A 22,455-nucleotide genomic window follows, 5' to 3' on the forward strand; every position below is an offset into this window, starting at 1 on the left:
TTTGCTGCTACGCGCCTTGTGATACAAGTATTTTCTATACTTGTGTTTTTCTTTCACCTCAAGGCAATCTTTCTTTTATATTAGTATATAATGAATATTCGAATCTAATCAAAATTCCCATATGCAATGTTCATTACTCTTTGCAGTCTTGGATATTGATTTGCTGCAATATATTACTTTTACAAAAACATGTGTTTCATTAGGTCTCATAACAGCGTGGAAATGGAGAAAAAGAAGGCATTTGACAGGCACCGTCTAATTGTACGTCATGAAGACTATGAGAATTGTCAGAAGAAGAATCACAAGAATTGTCAGATTCGTGTGAATCTGAGTCGGAAGAGGAAGTTATTGAAGAACAAAACCACAGCAGTGACTCCAAACAATCAACAGAGGAAACAGATGACCACCTGGTTGAAGAGGATTACAACAAAGAGAGGATAACCGATTTTACGTAGGAAAAGATAAAGAAACTATTTGGATAAGTAAATCGCTACCTTCTTCTAAATCCAAGGCCAAGAACATCCTAAAAGTTTTGCCGGGTCCGAAAGTAAGTGTTGGAATAACGGAAAAAGAAATTGATGCATTTTACCTATTTGTTACTGATGGGATGATTATTTTTCCTTAGGTTAAAAATGTAAACCGAATTGCGGTGCAAAAGACGCAACGCGCCCACTCATGGAACTATGAAAGCCGCGCCCACCAAAGGGTTAAGGAACTTTCAACTCCCATTGAAAACGCGCTTTACCTCGTATGCAGATTGAAGAATAGACCATGCTCTCGCACTTCACCATTTGTGTTTTCCATAAACTGTAATGTAGAGAATTATTCAATAGAATTTGCTCCCGTGTGTTCGTTCGGTAGGGAGGTCAAGGAATGCAAATTACGTAATACTGTAATAGTACCTACGAAAAGTTTCTTCACTGAATACAGTAGAATGAAAATGTTGCTGTGCCCAGTTTATAACGTAGCTTGTAGTATTTTCGTAAAACATACTTCGTTTTCCACTGTAAGCTCTCCGCTCCGCCCCTGACGGCCTATAATTAGTAACGAGCGGCCGCCGTGCCATTCTGTCATTGGCATCATCCGTATGCCGCATGAATGAGAATGGAGTCAGCACTGATATTTCCAGACCTTAGAGCCGCTACTTCTCGTTGTGGTAGCTCCTCAGTTGTCATCCCGAGGTTATCTGGACCCCTCCCACCAAAGAAAAATTCCTGGCAGCACTGGAAATTAAACACGGGCTTTACACATGACTGATCACTCACCTACTGAGGCGTAGGCCTTTTACCCATTTCTTACAATAGCACAGTAGAGTGTTACTTAGCGTTGAGTACAGTAACGATTGGCAGTCGTCTCTGACTGTGACTTCCCAGTCCGGCACACTGGTTTCATCTGTCAAGAAATTACATGGCACTGATTGATCACACAAGTAGGAATATTCATGAATATTAGTAGTCAATCAAACAGAAAACTATTAAGAGAGAAAAAATTGTAAAATGCATCAATGTCAAGATTCTGATTACGAGGGTATCATGCATTTCTCGCAAACAATACGCCCTAGCACTGGAAGGAATTTTACTTCATCTTCGGCAAAGGTTGTGGTTCCATCATGATGATGCACTTGCAAGCTTTGGAATGGATATGCGGTGGCACTTAGCCACAACAGTTCTATGGGAAAGGGATCGGTCATAGATATGTTCTGTTACGGGCTCCGTGTTCTCCGGACATGAATGCTCTGTATTTCTTTCTGTGGGGAAAACCTGATAATAGCACGATTATTTTACTCCTCCTATGAATGGAAGAACAGGTAAGCCCTCATCCATGCTGCACTTGTAACGTAATGCAGCTATATTGTGAAGAGTTTAAAAAAGTAAACTGGTGTAAAACAGTAAAAACAGGTGATATTAAAGTTGAAACGGTGTAAAGAATACAGAACGTAATCAGCTGTAACATGTATAACGGTAAACAAAAATATTCGTTTCTTTCCAACTTAATGGATTTGCGGAACACATTCTGACAACTGGTTAATGTGCTCAGTATAGGGTGTGACCACCCCTGGCACCAATACCGGCTGACAACGACGGAACAATCTGTGAATGATGTCATCAATCTCATGTTGAGGCAATAACGCCCATTCTTCCTGCAGAGCTGCTCACAAGCCTTGGAGAGTGGTTGGTGGATGCTTACATGATGCAACCCGTTTCCCTAGTGCAACTCAGACATGCGCTATGGGATTCAAATCGGGAGAGCGAGCAGGCCACGCCATGCGTGCAATATCTTCCGTTTCCAAAAAGAAAACCCTCAACCACCTGTGCTCTATGAGGTCGAGCATTATTGCCCATCAGTATCGAGTCTGGGCCCACAGCACCTCGCAACAACCGCGCATGAGATCCCAAGATCTAGTCACGGTACCTGACAGTTGTTAACTCTTACTGATTCACCGGTACCATTTCACGAAGACGTGTTCGAGTGGTCAACATAATCCCTGCCCACACCATTAGGGATCCTCCTCGATATCAGCCTCTTTCCACAATGTTCTGGTCCAGAAATCGTGTACCACGTGTCCTCCAGATGCGAATACGCCGAGAATCACTCTCCAGACCAAATCTGGACTCATACGTGAAAAGAACGTTGGCCCACCAATATACTGTCCAGGTAGCATGTTGCGCTCCACTCTAGATGTTCCCGTCTGTGAAGATACGCCAGAGGTAGACAGCAGATCTACAACGATGAAGGCTACTCTGCTGAAGCATTCTGTACATCATTTGCCTCGATACAACACTTCCAGTGGATGTTGCGAGGTCACATGCCAGTTGCAGTGCACTAGTAAAGCGGTACCGTCGTGGCCTTATGGACAAATAACGGTCCACTCTTTCTAATGTCACACGTGGTCGGCCCAGTCCTGGTCTCCGGGATACAGTTTCGGTCTCTATAAACTGTTGCCTCGTCTGAGGAACAACAGAACGTTTCACATTAAGCCATCGGGCCGCGTCGCTTCGAGACTCTCCTGCTTCCCTTCTTCCTATGGTCCTCCACAACAGAGAGGCTGTAGGTGTCTTCTCTGTGTCACAATGCACCGTCTGTGACAGTGTACACAGCGATTGTGGATGTGGCACTATCCTGCAAACACCTCTTGATAGCTGCCCTAAAGTCATCGCTGGCGTGGTTGTGCGTTGATCGGAATGCCATCTTCCGTGAAGAACACGACTGTAACGACATCTGTTGACATTTTGTCGTATTATATCGCGAATTAGGCACGGGACGGGGAGAAAGCAGTTTGCTGCTTTAATTTTTGGACACCAGTGCATGGTCCATCAAGTCATAAATGTTAGAGATAACACGTGGTCACTTTGAGCATCTGCCTTGAATACAACCTATGTTTTTTGAATGACATGCTGTCGCTGATAGTGCAATTATAATATTTTAGCAGATTGCTGACTACTATACAGTGCGTCCGGAAAGTTTCGCGGCAGCAGGGAGCTCCGCAGGTCACGCCTGGCGGGCCATCCCAGATTGACAGCACATTCATATAGCTGTTTATACAGCCGGGATTCACAGCTAGTGGCTGCCGTTATGTTGGGAAATGGGATTGAACATTATTACAATTAAAACAATGAAATTAACTAATTATACTAATTACAAGTAAATACACTGCACTCACGAGTATCACAGCAGGTGCTACAAATGTTTTCGTCTTTCTTCAAAACATAGTTCAACACGTTTACATTTATTTGCTGACACCTGTACCAATGATTCACGTGCAATCGAATGGAGATAATCAATTATCGCTGTCGTCAGTTCATCTAGTGTTTTCGAGTTATTTTGATACGTAAATGTTTTAGCGTCATCCCATAGGAAATAGTCGGGCGGAGACAGATCCGGTGGGTGTGGGGGCCAGAGACCTTTCGTAATTAATCTGTCTCCTAAGATTTCATGTGAAAGGCGTATGGGCCGGTGTACCGTGTGAGTAGTGGCGTTGTCTTGTTGGAAAAATGAGTGACTGATCCCATTTTCATTCAGCAGGGCAATAAATTATCTGAGAACATAAGACGCCGGAAGTGATATTAGTATCGGACAGATCGACTATAATGGGATTTTCACTCTGCAGCGGAGTGCGCGCTGATATGAAACTTCCTGGCAGATTAAAACTGTGTGCCCGACCGAGACTCGAACTCGGGACCTTTGCCTAGGCAAAGGTCCCGAGTTCGAGTCTCGGTCGGGCACACAGTTTTAATCTGCCAGGAAGTTTCAGATCGACTATAATTCGTGCTCACATTATGGCAATCCACACTCGCATTTTCTCTGCGTGCAATGGTGTGTCTCTTAAGGCATGCGGATTTTCTTATGACTAATATACGGGTACATGCCCAATTCTTTGGTTGCGGCCTTACGTGCTGTCGTATAAGAGATTTTAGCCTCCTGCAATAATCTCATCACTCATTTTGTTGGACTCTGCAGCATGATGTTCGAAGTATCGTTAAAAACTGTGGACCAACTAGTTTGTAGTACCTCATGAACCTGTTGTCCGGAATTTGCGAATTATATCACGTTAACGATATAAACACCTCGAAGCAGATAAACTGAACCTAAATTGCCATTTCGCATGCTCCGTAAACTTTCCTCGCTCGCGGAAAACCTCTTGCAGTGAAAACGCTCTATCTGCAATAGTAAGCATTCTTACTAGGCTCAGCTTACACAAGAACTAGTCAATAACACAACTATTAGCTGCAACGCACATGCAACATTACTTCCACCACTCTAGGCTAGCATTACTTAAACATCGATAAACTAGCGTTGTGTATAACCAGTTGCCAGCGATGTGGAAGTCGTGGTTCAAATGGCTCTAAGAACTATGGGACTGAACATCTGAGGTCATCAGTCCCCTAGACTTAGAACCATTTAAACCTAAGGACATCACACACATCCATTCCCGAGACAGGATTCGAACATGCGACCGTAGGAGCAGCGCGGTTCAGGACTGAAGCGCCTAGAACCGCTCGGCCACAGTGGACGGCCAAATCAGTAACAGCCTGCACTGTACGTGCTTGAGCATTGTCCTGCAAAATGATGGTCAGGTCCTACAGAAAGTGTCATCACTTATTTCTCTAAGCTGGTCGTAGGTTGTGTTCCAAAAATGAACAGCATAGAGACAGAAGTGATGACACATTCTGCAGGACCTCACCATCATTTTGCAGGACAATGCTCAAGCACGTACAGTGCTTGCTGTTACTGATTTGTTTGACTGATGGGACTGCTAAGTGCTATAAAACCTTCTGTAGTCCCCTCACTTAAGTCGTCGTGAGTTCAGATCGATCTGTAAACTGAAGGAAACACTTTACGTCATTCGCTTCAGAACTGCTACAAATTCGTCGGGCAATAGACCGCGCCGCTAGAACTGTCAACACAACTGGCACTGCTAAGAGTATCCTACGACTTCCACATCGCTGGCAACAGGTTATACACATGCTGTTGACTACTTTGAAGCTCAGTAAAACTTTGAAACACGTATCTATTTGGTACGAGCTGTAAATAAATAGTTGTCACTATTAAAGTTCCAACGCTCGTATCTGCACTATGGTCACTATCGGTACTCTGGTTTGACTATCGATAGTGCTACCGTCTATAATGTAATCTTTTTGCAACTGGTGCCTGAAAAATTGTCGGTTCCTATTACCTCCATGGCGTTTGGAGTGCAGAGGGTAAGCATATTTTATCGAGTATTTTATGGAGTATTTAATCAACAACATATATGGTGCCGCCTTAGCCAGTCTAAATTGTTTATAAATTATGTTATTAATAGATTGGTCGCTGAGATGGAGGGGTCGTGAAAGAGGGAATTTTCTTGTTTGTCTTCCAATGATGACAACTCACGGTCGTGCGCATCTCGTACCGATCAGATGCTTATGGTAAAAACTACACACGTAAATAACATGGATTCGTGAATACGCATTACACTAATTTTCATCTTCAAATGGGTGAGGTTAGTTATCTGTAGCAAGGAATACAAATGTAAATAAGGCTGTTGTAATACAACGCAGTTAATAGATGAAAAAATGACATCTTAAAGATTTGTGAAGCGTTTCTTATTTTACTGTATAAAGCATTAAAAATAAATACAATTATTGTCGTTATTAATTAAACACACCTGGTACTGTCCTCTTCTGTTTCTGAGTCTTCATTGTACTTACAAGTGTTTTCAGTTGTACATGTTAATGTGTAAAGTGATTCGAAAATACAAAACACTGACGCAATCCTAATGCCCCTGCGGCACTTCTGCTTTTGCAGAAGCACAAATATCATTCATATGTTGGTTGCCCATGTTGTGGTCGATTACTGGAGACTATTCCTTCAAGAACACACCAAATCCCGCAAAACTGAATGTAGCAAAAGCACAATCCGTTGAGTGTCAAGTTTTTTTATTTGTATGGTGGCTGGAGATAATCATTACAATATACAGCTGTATTTACATGTTATCTGCTTTCACAGCATTGCAGTGAATATTTGTAAGCAATTCGGGTGAAAAGTGAATGTTTCAGTGGATGTGAGACAAAATTAATCTCTTCTTACCGAGAGTTAACTGTTAATGTCCAGGAATGTTTTTGCAAAACTTCAAATCTGTAGATATTTCTTAAGCTCTTGCCCGTTAATGCTGAAAAGCCTTGTTTAAAACTTGTGCAGCGGGCGAATAAGCTCACCATTATTTTTTATTTTTATTTTTTCATTTTTTCGAGATTACATCATTCTGCAACAAGATTAATAATTTTTCAGCGTCACGAGGAGGAATTTTGCCCCTAAAGCTTTACGGGGTATCGTTGGAGTGACCTCAATGTGCCAACAATGGCTTCTTCCTCACTCATTTCGTTATTTAAACGCCATACAACAACAGGATTATTGTTCATCACGCAACTATAGTGCCACAACTGATGAATCGCTCTCGTTGGCAGCAATGAGACAAAGTGCACAGTAGCGAAGAGGTGTTCCGAATGGTGCCGACATGAAACGATCAGTGCTCTTCGAACGCCACCGATAGTATCTGTTCGCTGAGGAAATTCCGCGCTTCCAAGATTACTTTGTTTATTCTGCGTAAATAGAGTTTTTTGTTATTGTTTTGAAGATGATTGTAAAGACCAATCATCTGTGTGGAATTTTTTAAGAAAGTGGGGGATAATAGTCAGTTGGTAAAGTGTACCATCTGCATTAAAGATTATAAACATGATCACGGAATGGGACTAATTTAAGAGACCACTAAAAAGAAAGCATGGTGAAAAACCAGGAACCAAGAATTAGTAATAGAACTGAAACGTGAGAGATCAGCTTGTGAGATAGCTGCAACCAAAACAATCGAGAAGCTCTATAAAAATTGTTTTAACAGAAGTCAGTTGTACGATGCCAGTTCAAAAGTAAAAAAAGTACTAGATTCTCTTTATGCATGAATGATTGCTATCGATATGCTGCCGTGCAGAACTTCTGACCACTAAGGTTTCAAAAAATTTATTTATACCTTAGACAGCAGATATGAGCTGCCAGATAAAACCAAACTTCAATGTTTATTGATTTCAAAACTATAGGAAGAGATTAAAAACAAATTAAGAGAAAGCCCTCACAAAATGTAAATTTTTTAGTGTTACAACGGACATGTGGAAAAGAAATGCGAATGAAGGCGTACTGCCATTGACTTGCCACTTTATTAAAGACGAGAAATTAGTTCGACCCATATTAAAAATTACAAAAACTGCAGGTTATCATAACGTAGAATCTATGCACATATAACTGACATTTTTTAAAATGTTTCCATCTTTAACTCGTCAGTGCCATGCTGAGTTTCGTTTCATTCTTGTGAATGGTACATGTCGGTGTAAGACAAGTCGGCGACCCTTGTAAGGTATTTCTTGGCAGATTCACAACTCCCCTTCCCGCCCCCAGGAATCCTCACCCTCTTGTCGATAGAAATCTGAAGCCACCGTGTCATTTGTGTTCTGTTTACGGACACTGCCAACAGTGTCAAATCATTGAATAATTGCGTTACAACGGGCTTAATATATTTTCTTATTCATTACTACAAATAAGCATCACATTTGAACATAGATGTCTCTATAATGCGCTTTCTCAAAATATTGTTATTTCCGCGCCCAAAGTTTTGACTTGAGAGTTTGTGCGATAGCAGACTAACAAGCGCGAAACGAACGCGAACCTGAACATCGTGTGCACCAAAATTAATACAGCGTAGCAAAATCAGCTGGCAGTGGCGTTACAATTACTGTGTTGCTGTCTTCCGAATATATAAAAAACTTGCTTCTGTGACGATTGATGCGGAAGTGCTTCCATTGTGTTAGCGAATCGTAACAGAATTAAAACGTTTGGTGTTTATAAAACAGCAACAGTATTAATGAATATATTTACAAAAAATGACTAACCATAGCAAGTTTTAAATATAGGTTTTAATAAACGAATCGAAACTTTCCAGTGGTAATGGAAAATTCTCAGCTATTGTGTAATGGAAGCTGTTGTATCTCCACTACAGTGAAGCCGACGAAACTTTATCAATCAGGTTCCGTCAAGTGCAAACTATGAGCGGTGCCGCTATATTATTGGAATACATCAGTCTGATGGGTGAAGTTGCCAGTCATGCTGTATCTCGCTGCACCTTTCCTTATCCTTCATTAATACCGTATTGTGCTCCTTATACCCCTCCGTGCGCTTCCCCCGACGGAAGACGAAACACCCAACAAAACTTCTACAAATTACACACTTTATGACGACTACACTAAGATCACAAGTGCTGCCTACCTCAGTGAAGTAGCAATTATAGTACTACAGTAGAGTGAAGGCCCTTTTCTTTTGCAGTGAGTTTCATCTCAGCCGGTCGATGTGGCCGAGAGGTTCTAGGCGCTTCAGTCCGAAACCGCGTTGCTGCTACGATCGCAGGTTTGAATCCTGCCTCAGGCATGGATGTGTGTGATGTCCTTAGGTTAGTTAGGTTTCAGTAGTTCTGTGTAGGGGATTGATGACCTCAGATGTTAAGTCCCATAGTGCTTAGAGCCATTTGAACCATTTTTTTCATCTCAACTGAGGAAAAATATAATGAATGAAGAAGTCACCTTTGATCTCTTCAGTGCAGTTCAATCTTATTATTCGCACGTCCAGTTTATACCGTATCTGCTGCAGTTCATCAGCAATCATGCACACCTCCTCCTCTTCTTCTTCTTCTTCTTCTTGTCCTTCCTCTTCCTACTTTACCCGTGCTTCTAAGACGCTGAAACTCGGCAATAAATATATTCGCCTAATTTTTATGAGAATAATTCTTTGGTACAGGAAAGTAATTTCTTAGATAATAAGACGCTAAAAAAAAAGTAATTTTTGACTATATTATGCAAAATTTCGGACATACTGGCAGGTTACTTTAACATTACATTTTTTTCAGGTCATCAGTAAAATCTTATTCCAATACAATATCCATGATAAGACAGTAGTAGTGGTTACAGAGAACGGTGCAGTTACGAACGAGCTGCCTAAGTCTTGAGGATTCGACTTTCACCCTGTTTTGCCCACTGCATCAACTTAGCAGTACAAGATCGTTTCAAAACAGAAATATTTTCTAAACTTTTTTGGAAACAAAGGATGTTTACGACTTTTTTCGTAGCTCCACACCAGCCACTGACAAATTGCCCAATGTTAAAAAAGGAGCAAACAAATAAGAACTGAGACTGGTACTAGAGGTGCCGACTCGATGAAACATCTCATGCCACTCGCTCAAAAGAGTTTTGGAAGTACGAAGTGAGCTTGAGATTGTGATCAATGACAGTTCAAAAGCACTGTCTACCGTCAGAGCAGATAATTACTTCGCTAGACAAGAGATAATAAATCTTCCAGAACCTTTTGAAGTAGCAACAACAATCATCTCAGGGGAGTCATACATCACAGCTTCCTTAATTATACATCTTATACAAGGCATTGCAGCAAAGTTTTCAGACTAATAAAGCAGCTTAACAACTAACAACTGATTAAATCAGTCATACGAGTGAAACCATTTAACACACTGGCTGTTAATATGTTTGTGACACTATTAGATCCTAGGTTTAAAAAACTTCATTCAGGACATTCCAAAAACTCTGCACAAGTAACTCAGAAAGAGTATGCTGCTATCATCGCATAAATACAAGAATCATACCTGAAACAGGAGCATCCATGAGCAGTGCTAATACGTCTACCGACAGTCTAACAGTTTTAAATCGGATGATCTTTTTTTTTTCTTTTTTTTTCTTTTTTTGCCCAATTAGCAACAGCATAACGTCGATGTCGTTACACCAGTCAGTGATTCCATAACTGAATTACGTCTGTATTGTGAAAAAAACTGTATTAGACAAGCGTGCTTGTAGCTTGTGTATTAGAATAATGTGGAAAATATAATAGCATGCTGCTTGTAATGGCCATTAAATTTTTGTGATGTCCAGCTACTTCAGTACCTGCAGAGATGGTTTTCTCCAAGGCAGGATAAATACGAGTAATTACTTAAAGACACAACAGATTAAAGGAGAAGAATTTAAACATGTTACGTGTGTCCTTAAATGTTGTATTTTAAACACAAAACTAAAGGACAAGAATTTAAATACCTTACTTTATATAAAACAGAACTTGCATATCTTGTATTGTCGTAATTTTAGACAAAAAAAATTGCTAGAAAGCTAGTTTTCATTTCAAATACGTATCCAAAACAATCGATACAGAATCGATACAATAACAGCTCTCACAAATACTATCGATAATATTGGATGCGTCAACTTTCCATGTTTAAGTAACACTACCGTAGGCGAAACTTTATAATGTGTTGCCAACATTACGCACCCCACAAGGTGAGGCACGCGAGGCTTGCCGCTGCGGAGGGACTTTGCGAATGTGGGGCTATCGCGCCGCTCCTTGTCAAACAATTATGCGCGCTTACCATCCCATTTTCACATTAACACGTTTCATCTCTATTTCTGCCCAATGAAATGTAACTTTTCTTTAAGTGAGTATTATTATTATTAATGATATTTTATAATTACTATTGTTATTATTATTAGTCTTCATGAATATTTCTCACACGTATGACCAATGACTGTTATTCTACAACTACAGTTTTTTTTACAGTGAAAATAAATGAGTGTTAAGAAACTGTAAAGACCTATAGCAAAATATTATTGGTTGGAACAAAATTAGCAAATTAAAAGTACCTCTGTATCCAGTACTTTACAACTCTAGTATTTTAATGGAAAATTCTACCCACAGCACTGTTAAACTGTACTAAACAAAGGCATTTGTCCGTTCATGTGGTTACAGTGTAGAAAAATTGTCACTGTTTGACGTTCTCTTTCTACTGAAAACAACATGGGATAAAATTTTCCTATATATACTTTCGTATAAAAAATAGGCAAGTAATTACGCTATAAAAGCCTACTACGTTAAATTTTCTTCATCTTACATAAAGTGGCCTAGGTAACTGTTACAGTTACGAAGAAAACAGTTGCAGTGTTGTTTCCGATATGAGTATTAAACACATGAACTTCTAACGTCCATAGTTGAATAATAGTTGTACTCAAGATTCATGCAGGATGGACGTTCAGTTTTAATGTTGGTAGAGTATTAGGTGTGGGAAGGTTTTGGATCGGTAGAGTCTGGAGTGGGCTTAGCCAAAGGTGAGCGAAGGGCTTCGCAATGTAATCTACTTGTACAGTACAAGAGGAAGTCAAACGGAAACGACACATATAGAAAAAAAGTAAGTAAACTTTTAATTATTTCAAAAGTATTCGATATAACTGTAAATACATTTATCCCACTGTGAGACAAGACGGTCAACTTCTTCATGGAAAAATGATTGTGGTGGCCTGCGGAATCACGATTATATTCAGGAGTGCATCTCTTTGTTCGAAGCTAATCGACGGTCACGAATGTCTTTTTCAGCTGTGAAAACACGGAAATCGCATGGGGAGGATTCGTGACTGTATGGAAGATGCGTAATGGATTTCTAGCGAAACGTCTGAAACGTAATCGAAACAACCTTGTTAGCATTGGCAACATATGGGCGGACATTTTGTTGGCAGGTTGATTCAACTACTCCTGAAGTTTTGTTTAGAAGCCCTTACACATCCTCCACACATTCCCGATATCTCCCCATGAGATATCCATTTTTCGGAGCATTGAAGAAAGACAGTCGTGGCCGTCTGCGGCGGAGCAGGGCTTGTCGTCGTTGTTAATGGTTCAAATGGCTCTGAGCACTATGGGACTTAACATCTGAGGTCATCAGTCCCCTAGAACTTAGAACTACTTAAACCTAACTATTCTAAGGGCATGACACACATCCATGCCCGAGGCAGGATTCGAACCTGCGACCGTAGCGGTCGCGTGTTTCCTGACAGAAGCGCCCAGAACCGCTCGGCTAAACCGGCAGGCTGTCGTCGTTGTTACTCTAACGTACAGTCTCTCATCAATTGCCCACCTACCTCAGTACGGCTTCCTTACGACGTCCCTTCACTCTGTTGTAGTAGATATTCACTAACTCGTGTAAAGCACGACCTAACACCTACCACACAGAGGCCTCGTAACTCAAGTTGCAAATAAGTTCCTGTAAGTTCATTTTAACATATTTCGGGTGGTGGGTAGATGCAGTTTACCTGCAGTAAGCCGTAGGAAATGTTAGTAAACTGGTTTTTTATTCTTAAGAAAGCACATAAATTTGCTATCAAGTCCGAATATACTATTTTAACTGCTCCACTATTCCCATCCTACAGTCTGTAGAAAATGTTCTCACCCGAAAAAAACAGCCAGAATATCTATCAGTCCGACCCGATTAATGTTAGATCTGACAGCCACTGATCCACTACTACAGCGAGTTGAGACTTCGGTCGTATCAGTGGTCTTCGAAGTTAGAAATGCTCGCCCAAGTATTCCATAAAGTATACGGAATATGCCACTAGGATTTTCACTAAAACCGAAATATCACAAGCTCATAACACATCAGTTAATTCAAAAATGGCTCTGAGAACTATGGGACTTAACATCTGAGGTCATCAGTCCCCTAGAATTAGAACTACTTAAACCTAGCTAACCTAAGGACATCACACACACCCACGCCCGAGGCAGGAGTCGAACCTGTGACCGTAGCAGCAGCGCGGTGCCGGACTAAGCGCCTACAACCACTCCATCAGTTAATTAATCAAATTATCCTCAAAATGTTCGTAACTTAAACTGCCTAAGTCACGACACTTCCTATCAGCAATGAGCTGAACAGTTCTTCATTTTACAAGTTATTTTTCACAGTGACATATATCATGGTCTTAACACGTATGACAGCTAGCGAGTGACTCTCTCGATGCCACATCACTCTGTCCCTATCCAACTTCCTGCAGGCGGGAAGAGCTTAATTCTGATTAGCTAATGGTCTGAATGACCAATCAGAATGATCCTTCTTGATCATTCTCGCGGTAAAACTTGCCTGGGCCAATCACTAATCAGTAAATCATTTACATCATTCCAATGCCAATTTCTAATATAATATTTAAGAAAATAGACCAAAATGGAAATAATCTTTAAATTAATTTAGAAACTTATTCCACTTCCGATTTCTATTCTGGCTGCTCTCTTACAAAATCAAGCACACTTCGACATACGTCATCAGCATCGTGATTGCATCACAATTTTCCCACAATTCAGTTTCATAAGTTTTTACATAAAGTAGTATTAAGTTTTTTTCGTATGTCCCACAGACACTCACTCAGTCATTCCCATGTATACACACAACAAAATAATAAGCAGATAATAATTGTGAATAATTTTTACAGTACGAACTGCAAGGTAATTAAAGTTTTGAAAAGAAAAATTCCAGTTAATGGATTTTATACACTATGAACTCTGGTTATAACTTAAGATGATAGGAAGAAGAAGAGGTGCGTTTCTGTAACTCAACGTGCAGAGTTGCTGAAACTGTTGAATAGGTCTTCAATCCCAAATCCTGGTCCAGAGAAGAAAGAAGACACAATTGAGAAGACAGCAAGATGCACCAAGAACAGAAGACGCCACGCAGAAGATTTGGAAGAAGGAAGAGCCTGGACCAGAAGAGATCAAGAAACCTTATCAAATCTCTTCCCATAAAAGACCATTATTGCATTTAACTAAGAACGAGAATCCAATTTAACTGTTCTAGCAATATAAATATCCGATATTCCTATGGCAAATTGCAACATCCTCACATGTCATACCGAGAAATAGGAGATGACTACTCGTATGAATACCTAGAGACGAATAGACCAACGATGAACCGACGTAAAGATTCGCCGAATGAAGAAGAAAAGTTTTATGCTGCCAAAAACGGATCTCCAATACAATGTCACCAAGGGCACATGAAAAATGGAACAAAGGAAACCACGCATTAAAAATACGCTCAGACCTTCAGCAACCTTTCTCTCTGCCGACCGTCATTCCATGATCAGCAGAAACGAGGCGAGGAGCATGTCAATCGTCATTCCATGCTCAACGAAGACACGGCGAGGCGCATGGCCGACCGTCATTCAGTGTTCGATATAGGCACGTCGAAACACGTGAAAAAAAGTTACGATTTCAATGAACCATGTTAAAGATGTAGGAGAAAGAACTGTTTGAATTTGAACACTCTTAGGTGTTAGCAACAGATCTTTATTAACGATGTTTTTAAAACTTTAATCTTGACATATCGATAGTATTTCCTTGTATTTCATATTTTTCAACATGTTTAAATTAAGAAAACCTAATACTAACATTTCTTGGGAGATTACGTTTGTAATGTGTGATATGTTTGTAAAAAATAGAGGATATATAAGTATAAATGGCTTTAGGTATTCCATGATGTCATTTAAAATTTTGTAAAGTAATTAGTAGGATTGGAAGTTTAATATGTTTGTAAAAGGAAAATTTGAAAATTGTTGTTAAGTTACGTGTAGATTTAGGATTTTTGGGGAATGTAAACGTGTTTATGAATAGGATTATGCCTGTAAAGTCATGGCAATGATTTGGTTGAGTTTAATACAGATCATACAGCTTTATTGTAAGAAATGAAACTTCTTAGATTATGATTGATATGAAAGGTGGAGATAAAATGAAAAATATTGAGAAAGGAGAGGATAATGTTAAATGAAGGTTTCCTCAACTTCAGTACATATCCAACATCATTTAACATAAAATAGGTAATCAAAGGAAACAGATCAGTCTCAAAGTTAAAAAAAAATTACGGATGACACAAATTTATAGATAATCTCAAATTGTTTGAATTTAAATTAAAATTAAAATGTAGACAACTATATTGAAAGAAAAGGACATTAGATTAGTTCAACAGAATTGTATAAAAATTAGAAAGAATTTTCAATTTTGGAAGAAAAAGGAACATCACTTAAGAGCTCAAAACCGTAAACATGAAAACAATTGCAATGTGGAATAGAATGGTAAGGAGACTAGATCGAACCATTGTTTAAGGAATACAAAATATTAAAATAGGAAGTTGGTCAATAAATATGTCAACGGCGACAATGAGTAGTTGCAGACAATTTTGCACTGACTTCAAGCAATTTCTCAACCATTGATTGACCCAGCACAAAACTGAACACGAAAGGAGGAGGATATATAAGGTGGCAGAATAAATGATCAATTTCACACGTTAGATAAGAGTTTTATACATCGTAATGGGAAGGTGTATTGACACCTAACTTACTTTGGCACTAATGAGCATATTTGCCTATAAGTATGTAATGCAAAAGGGGTGACTCTCAATCGGCGGTATTAACACACCACTCCTTTATAATGCATGCAAATGTGTTGAAGGTGAAACAAGCAGCGAGAGGAAACGTTTGTGTGGAATCAGGTGCAGGCAGAAGCAGAGGCCGCACTATGAGTGGCACCACAAAAACCTCTTAGGGGGCGTCCCACAGCAGGAGTCATTGACCGGACAGGTGACGCATATTGGAGAGCAAGTAATGGACGAACCGAAGTAGGACAGAAAGAAGTTTTAGAAAACTGTGTTTTGGAATTCCAAATGGATACAAACAAAACCAGTGACGCAGTCGATCACGTGAACAGCAAGTGGTACACATGTGATGTACGCATGTAACATTTAGGCGTCTGGAGCACGCTAGAAACGTCCGGTTGTTGAAAACGAACTAGAAAGGAGTAAAGTGCCGATATTGCGACGCAGTTAAATATTAAGACCCTTGCGATTGACAGAGAGAGTTTCCGAAAAATAAAAGGAACGCTTCCATTGGTCGAAAAAAGCCATGATGTGGAGAACCAAAGAAACTAGGTGGGAAGACTATTCGGCTACAAGAAAGACAAGAGCGAAATTTTCGGGGCTCTTCTCTGAACTGGTGTCAAGTGCAGAATGGGATGCTCGAGAGTCTCCCATCCGAACTGGCACAACTTCGGCGTTACGACATTTGCGATATGGAGACGTGCGTTATCAAGAAGCAGCATGGAACTTGGCACACCATTCCACAGGGTGGTCTTTTACAGACATACTGCACCATACACATTCTTCATCCTCCGATGAATATCTACCGGTGTTTGTCCTTTGACAGCCAAGGAAATAATAACAGCACTTTGGTCCAGTTTGTATTGATTTGATAATCACGTCACCGTGGTTCGCGTTTTCACATTTTCCGCAAGCACGTCAGGAAGACACGAATGCCACACTGATGCCTTGCCCACATGTCAGTGCTTATATACCCACATCGGAGTCGCGCTGCGTTCCATGTACGCTGCAGCAGCGCCCACAAACGAAAACTTTTTGATCAACCCTTACACAATAAGCACACCGCGCAAAATATAGTTTACGACATACAGGTTATTAACACCGATTCTAAGAAAATTATCTTGAGCAGAGGTGGAACTCCTGTACGTACTTCTCGCACTGGTCTTACCTGAATCCCGAAGATAAATAAAAACAAACTAAAACATAACTTTGCCCCTATTTTCCGTCGACTAAGTTGTTACGAGGCACAGAACCACGCACGCTCATGACAACAGTGTTTAATAGAGACGGCAATTCCATTACACCGTTAGAAAAGGAGACTGCCGCTGACACACAACCAACTGTTTACGCGTGTATATCGGCATATGCAAATAGTGGAAACTCTATTTTTAACCGACTACCGAGGAAGTGTGCAGAATACAGCTTAACTATTGTCAAATAATTTATAGTGACGCTTTCACGATTAACAGGACGTCTAGAGAAAAACGTGGTGCCTCCACAGCTCCGATAGTATCATTGGTTGGGAAGAAACGCTAAATTTACACACTAGAGGCAAATAAGAGACGAATATCGACTGACTTTATTTACGCTTAAATGGCCTCAAATTATCTAAAATTAAATATAGCTCCTCATGAAATACTCTCTGTTGCCATGATTACTGGGATTAGTGCAGCCTGAGAAACCCTCAAGATACGTACAAACGTTTAATTTCTCCACTCGCATTCGAAGAAAGTTTTACGTAATGTCCCACTTCTGGGCAGTGAGGTACCTTTTCTTTATGATTAGCCGCACGGGAAGTAAGAGCAATCTCTCTCCAGTCATTTGCTTAAAAAGACTTAAGTGTTCATGGCTGCAAAGTAGACCATGGAACTGTTAACTCAGTTATTTACTGTACGCCCTCCAGAACTTCCATCATATCGGATTAGCGACGCAGTGGTACTATATGCGAAGGGCGTATCTCAAGAGCAACCTATGATTCGAATTTAAATAAATTACGACAATGTTTCCTTTTATTAACTTTTTTATTTAACATGCAGCACTGCATAAGGTTATACTGCCTGTGTTGCCTTTTTGATTATATGATGCTTTCTGTTGTGGATATAGCACTCATGTCGTCTAATACATTGTATCTCTTACAACTGTTTCTGTCATAAAATTAATTCAGAGTCTATTTTAAAAATTCTGAACTGAAACTGGTCTGTGAAATTTTTAACTTTCACTGCTACATTATTTCACATATTATTAAGCCACACAATTACTGCGAAGACACATTCATGTACCTTGTTACCGGTTGCTACCAAGTTAGCTTGTTTTTAGCACAGTCTGTGAGGTATTTAGGGAGACTGTTTCATTTGCAGTTTGGGGGCCAATTAACTATCAGCGTGCCTTGTGGCGAACAATAGGTAGCATTTTTGAAGAGAGACAGTAGTTTCGTGTGGGTATTGAGTGGAGTCTTGTCTGGGCAGTCTGATGGGCGGTTCGGTGTTAGGCACACTGAAGTATGAATAAGGGGCATTACGGCTGTGCACAGGATGAGCGCATTTGTAGCATTGTTAATCATTCACAGAGTTCGAGTAGTTTACGTGTACTTATTTTTGTGGTTTGCACTGCGAAGTTTGAAGGACTGAATTTCACTGAAGCTTTCATGACTGTAAAGCGTGTCTTCCATGCAGAGATATAGTCTTTGTGTCTTTGTGAATTGAGGGTGCTTCGATGCACGGTACAGAATTCATCTACATCTCCATCTACATGGATACTCTGCAAATCACATTTAAGTGCCTGGCAGAGGGTTCGTCGAAGCACCTTCTCAATTCTCTATTATTCCAATCTCATATACCGTGCGGAAAGAATGAACACCTACATCTTTCCGTACGAGCTCTGATTTTCCTTATTGTATCGTGGTGATCGTTCCTTCCTATGTAGGTCGGTGTCAACAAAATATTTTCGCATTCGGAGGAGAAAGTTGGTGATTGGAATTTCGTGAGAATATTCCGTCGGTACGAAAAATGCCTTTCTTTTAATTATATCCAGCCCAAATCCTGTATCATTTCTGTAACACTCTCTCCCATAATTCGCGATAATACAAAATGTGCTGCCTTTCTTTGAACGTTTTCGACTCACTCCGTCAGTCCTATCTGGTAAGGATCCCACACCACGCAGCAGTATTCTAAATGAGGACGGACAAGCGTGGTGTAGGCAGTCTCCTTAGTAGGTCTGTTATATTTTCTAAGTGTCCTGCCAATAGAATCACTGGTTAGCCTTCCCCACGACATTTTCTATTTGTATGCAATTAATGCATTAGAATGGAAGATCATTTAATTTCGCTACACTCCAGTCAATGAGATTTATTCTGCGTTTTCCGCTGCATATAGATGCCCTTTTCTTTCATTTTCTGACGTTTTGGAATTTTGTGAACCACATTTCTTGGAAATAATTACACATTTTTCTACTAAGATATTTTCTAAATCACTTAATTTTCCTTCTCATCACGTTCCTCTTCAGACGAGCTTATGCCAAATCCCACTTAGAAGTTGCATAATATCACTTGACGCAGGGCACTTTCATTTGACATCACCAAATCAGCAATTTCCTACAAAAAACGGTTTCCACGATTGGTATGAAATATTAAGCTAATCACGATGAACATTATACGGCGTTTTTCTATGCAAGATTTTCAGATCAAAAGATAGGTGACGGAAAATTCCTGCGAAGGAGAGCTTCTGTAAAGTTTACAAGGTAGGAGACGAGGTACTGCCAGAAGAGAAGCTGTGAGGAGGGTGCGTGATTCGTGGTTGAGTTGCTCAGATGGTAGAGCACTTACCCGTGAAAAACAAAGGTCCCGAGTTCGCGTCTCGGTCCGGCACACAGTTTTAATCTCCCAGGAAGTTTCATATAAGCGCACACTCCAGTGCAGAGTGAAAATCTCATTCTGGATTGGTGACAGAGTCGCAGTTTTTCATCCTATATAATGTGTCATTATTTGATGTCTTGCATTTTTGAGTTATGATATCAGTAAGGGTACAGGAGCCTATTGCACGCCACGGGGCAATGCCACTTAAATGTCTGTTCATGCAAAGGTAGATGTGTATTATGACTAATCACGTAAGTTTTCTCTTGTTATACCCTTCATAAATCACTGTGCAAAGTGCATCTGTCCTGTCTAGTTTATATTCTACGAAGGCGTGCAGAAAATTACTGCCTCTGAATTCTTTATGTGGAAACCCTTAAAGCCTTTTGAATTAATCAACCTTTATTAACGGTCGACATCATTACTCTAAGTGTCTACACATATATTTCTGAATGTAATCATCCTGGGGAAGAACACGTTTCTGTCAACGAGAGACCAGTTTGTTGTTATCATCAGTGCAGGATGTCAGACTTTGTTGACGGAGGCACAACTTCATCTCTGCTTGCAGCGCCTCATCATTATCAATGTGAAGTGCTCGAAGGCGTTCGTTAAGTTTTGGGAAGAGGTGAAAATCTGATGGGCCAACTCGGGACTGTTTGGAGGATGATCGATGACAGTGAACCCAAGGTATCCTAACATTGCTGCAGATGTCGCAGCGTTCGTTTGTGGTTTGGCTTTGTTATGCTGAAGTAGACAGTGCACCATGTGTGGACGAGCTCTCCGAATTCAAAACTCGATTACGGCTCGCTGCTTCTCACGCACCGACATAGTTACGTTACATATCGTCATGTAAGACGTTACAATGTCATATACGGTGACCAGATGCGCACTTGTTCAGGTTGTAACTAGGAAGGCCATGTCGTCCATACTGAATGTCCCGTTCAGAAGCCGTTTGGACATCCTGCAGCGCCCACTGTGGTACGTCTACCTTACGCGTCGGAAGTGGGGCTGCCTGATGCCGAGCCCGCTCAGAATCAGCCATCACTGGCGTCGACTCCTCTCGACGATGCGATGGACGTTTTGACAGTCTCTCCTACACTGCCACCAGAGGCGGTACCAACGGGCGAAAGCCGTCACCAGCAGCACGACCTATGTTCCAACCACATGGTTGTTTATCATGGAGCTGTACCGACCTAAGCTTTTCAGCCGTCTGTCTGGCCATATGTCAGACAACAACGGTGTGCCAGCCGACACGGAACGACATGCTAGGAAGCAACGGTTGCCGAGCAAATGGAAGTGACAGCACTGTACCCCTTCTGATGACTGCTTCCATCTGTTGTGTGCACAGGATTATGAGCCTCCTACTGATGTTCTCTGACGCCCGGCACCCGACGTCGAGAGGTCTCCCCCTGCCTCCATCTCGGGTCAGCACCCCGTTACAGACAACGAACTTCCTCGCCGCCTGTGTCTAATGCGGTTGCCCCACTTTCTGTGTCTGACGCTACCTGGGGGTGCACCTCTGTTAGTGTTCCAATGCACTGTCTCAGTTCGACATATGTCTCGATGATGAGGAAGGATGTTATGGAGGTGTACAGGTGATGTAATCGTCTTGGCGGAGTCGGCTCTCTGCCTGTCACAGAAATGTGCCCTTCCACAAATGCCTAATTGGGAGCTCCTAATGCTTCCTGCACGTTTTCCTGTCCCGCCCTCCTGGTGATGGCTAATTTTCGAACTCATCTTATAGCCATTGTAAATTTCAATACCATTTGTCCACGCCATGAACTGGCATTACTCCATGAAATTCTGTATGATGTGGACGTTGTGGTTGCCCTCCGTCAGACAGTATGTGTTGCAATTTTTGTGCTCTCCGTGGCCTTACAGCATATGTCTCTCCTTGCTTTCCCTACTGGAAGTGGGGTGGCAATCCTCTGACAGATCCTCGCAGATACAGTTGCCCATCTCCCAGATGCCACAAGCATGGCTCACAGCTGGCCAGTGTGGCCGAGCGGTTCTAGGCGCTACAGTCTGGAACCGCGCGACCGCTACGGTCGCAGGTTCGAATCCTGCCTCAGGCATGGATGTATGTGATGTCCTTAGGTTAGTTAGGTTTAAGTAGTTCTAGGGGACTGATGACCTCAGATGTTAAGTCCCATAGTGCTCAGAGCCATTTGAACCATCGCTCACATGTTTGGTTCCTTCAGGATCATTAACATGTATGCACTATCTGGTTCGGGTTGCCAGTGCTAACATTCCACTTTCTTCTCCGCGGTGGTGACGCTTCTCTTCCTGGGGCGGTTGGATGCCTTGATCATGGGAGACGACCTCAACACCACTCAGGCGCCTAGAGACCAAATGCCATGTCACTTCAGTGCGCAGTACTAGCTGCCGTTGTCCAGCACCTCATTATTGTGGACTCTTGAGAGCATGTTCTTGGTGAACATCTGAGTTTTACACATTTCACTATCCATTTTCCCAATCGCCTTGATCGTGTTTACATCTCCCACTATAGTGTCTGTGGAGCTGAGGCTGCTGAAGTTTGGCCTGTTGCATTCTCTGATCATGATTCCTATATCTGTGCTGTTAATCTCTGCCGGCAAATGGTGTAGAGCGGTGGGGGACCATGAAAACTGAACACTGTACATCTTACTTCACCCAACTGCTGGCATCTCAACCAGACGACATAGACAGTCTGTTGTCGAAGCCGCGATGTATGTTAGTCTGCCCTGTCACGGTGCGCCCTCTGAGTAAATCTTGCCCTCCACAAGTTCCTGATTGATTACGGAAGAGAGATCATGGTGTTTTCGGTGACGAAATCAGGATTTACACTCTATCATTCTTCGGGAATACACTATGACGCCATATT

Source organism: Schistocerca nitens, chromosome 3 (assembly GCF_023898315.1).
Source record: "Schistocerca nitens isolate TAMUIC-IGC-003100 chromosome 3, iqSchNite1.1, whole genome shotgun sequence".
Classification (NCBI taxonomy): Eukaryota; Metazoa; Arthropoda; class Insecta; order Orthoptera; family Acrididae; genus Schistocerca; species Schistocerca nitens.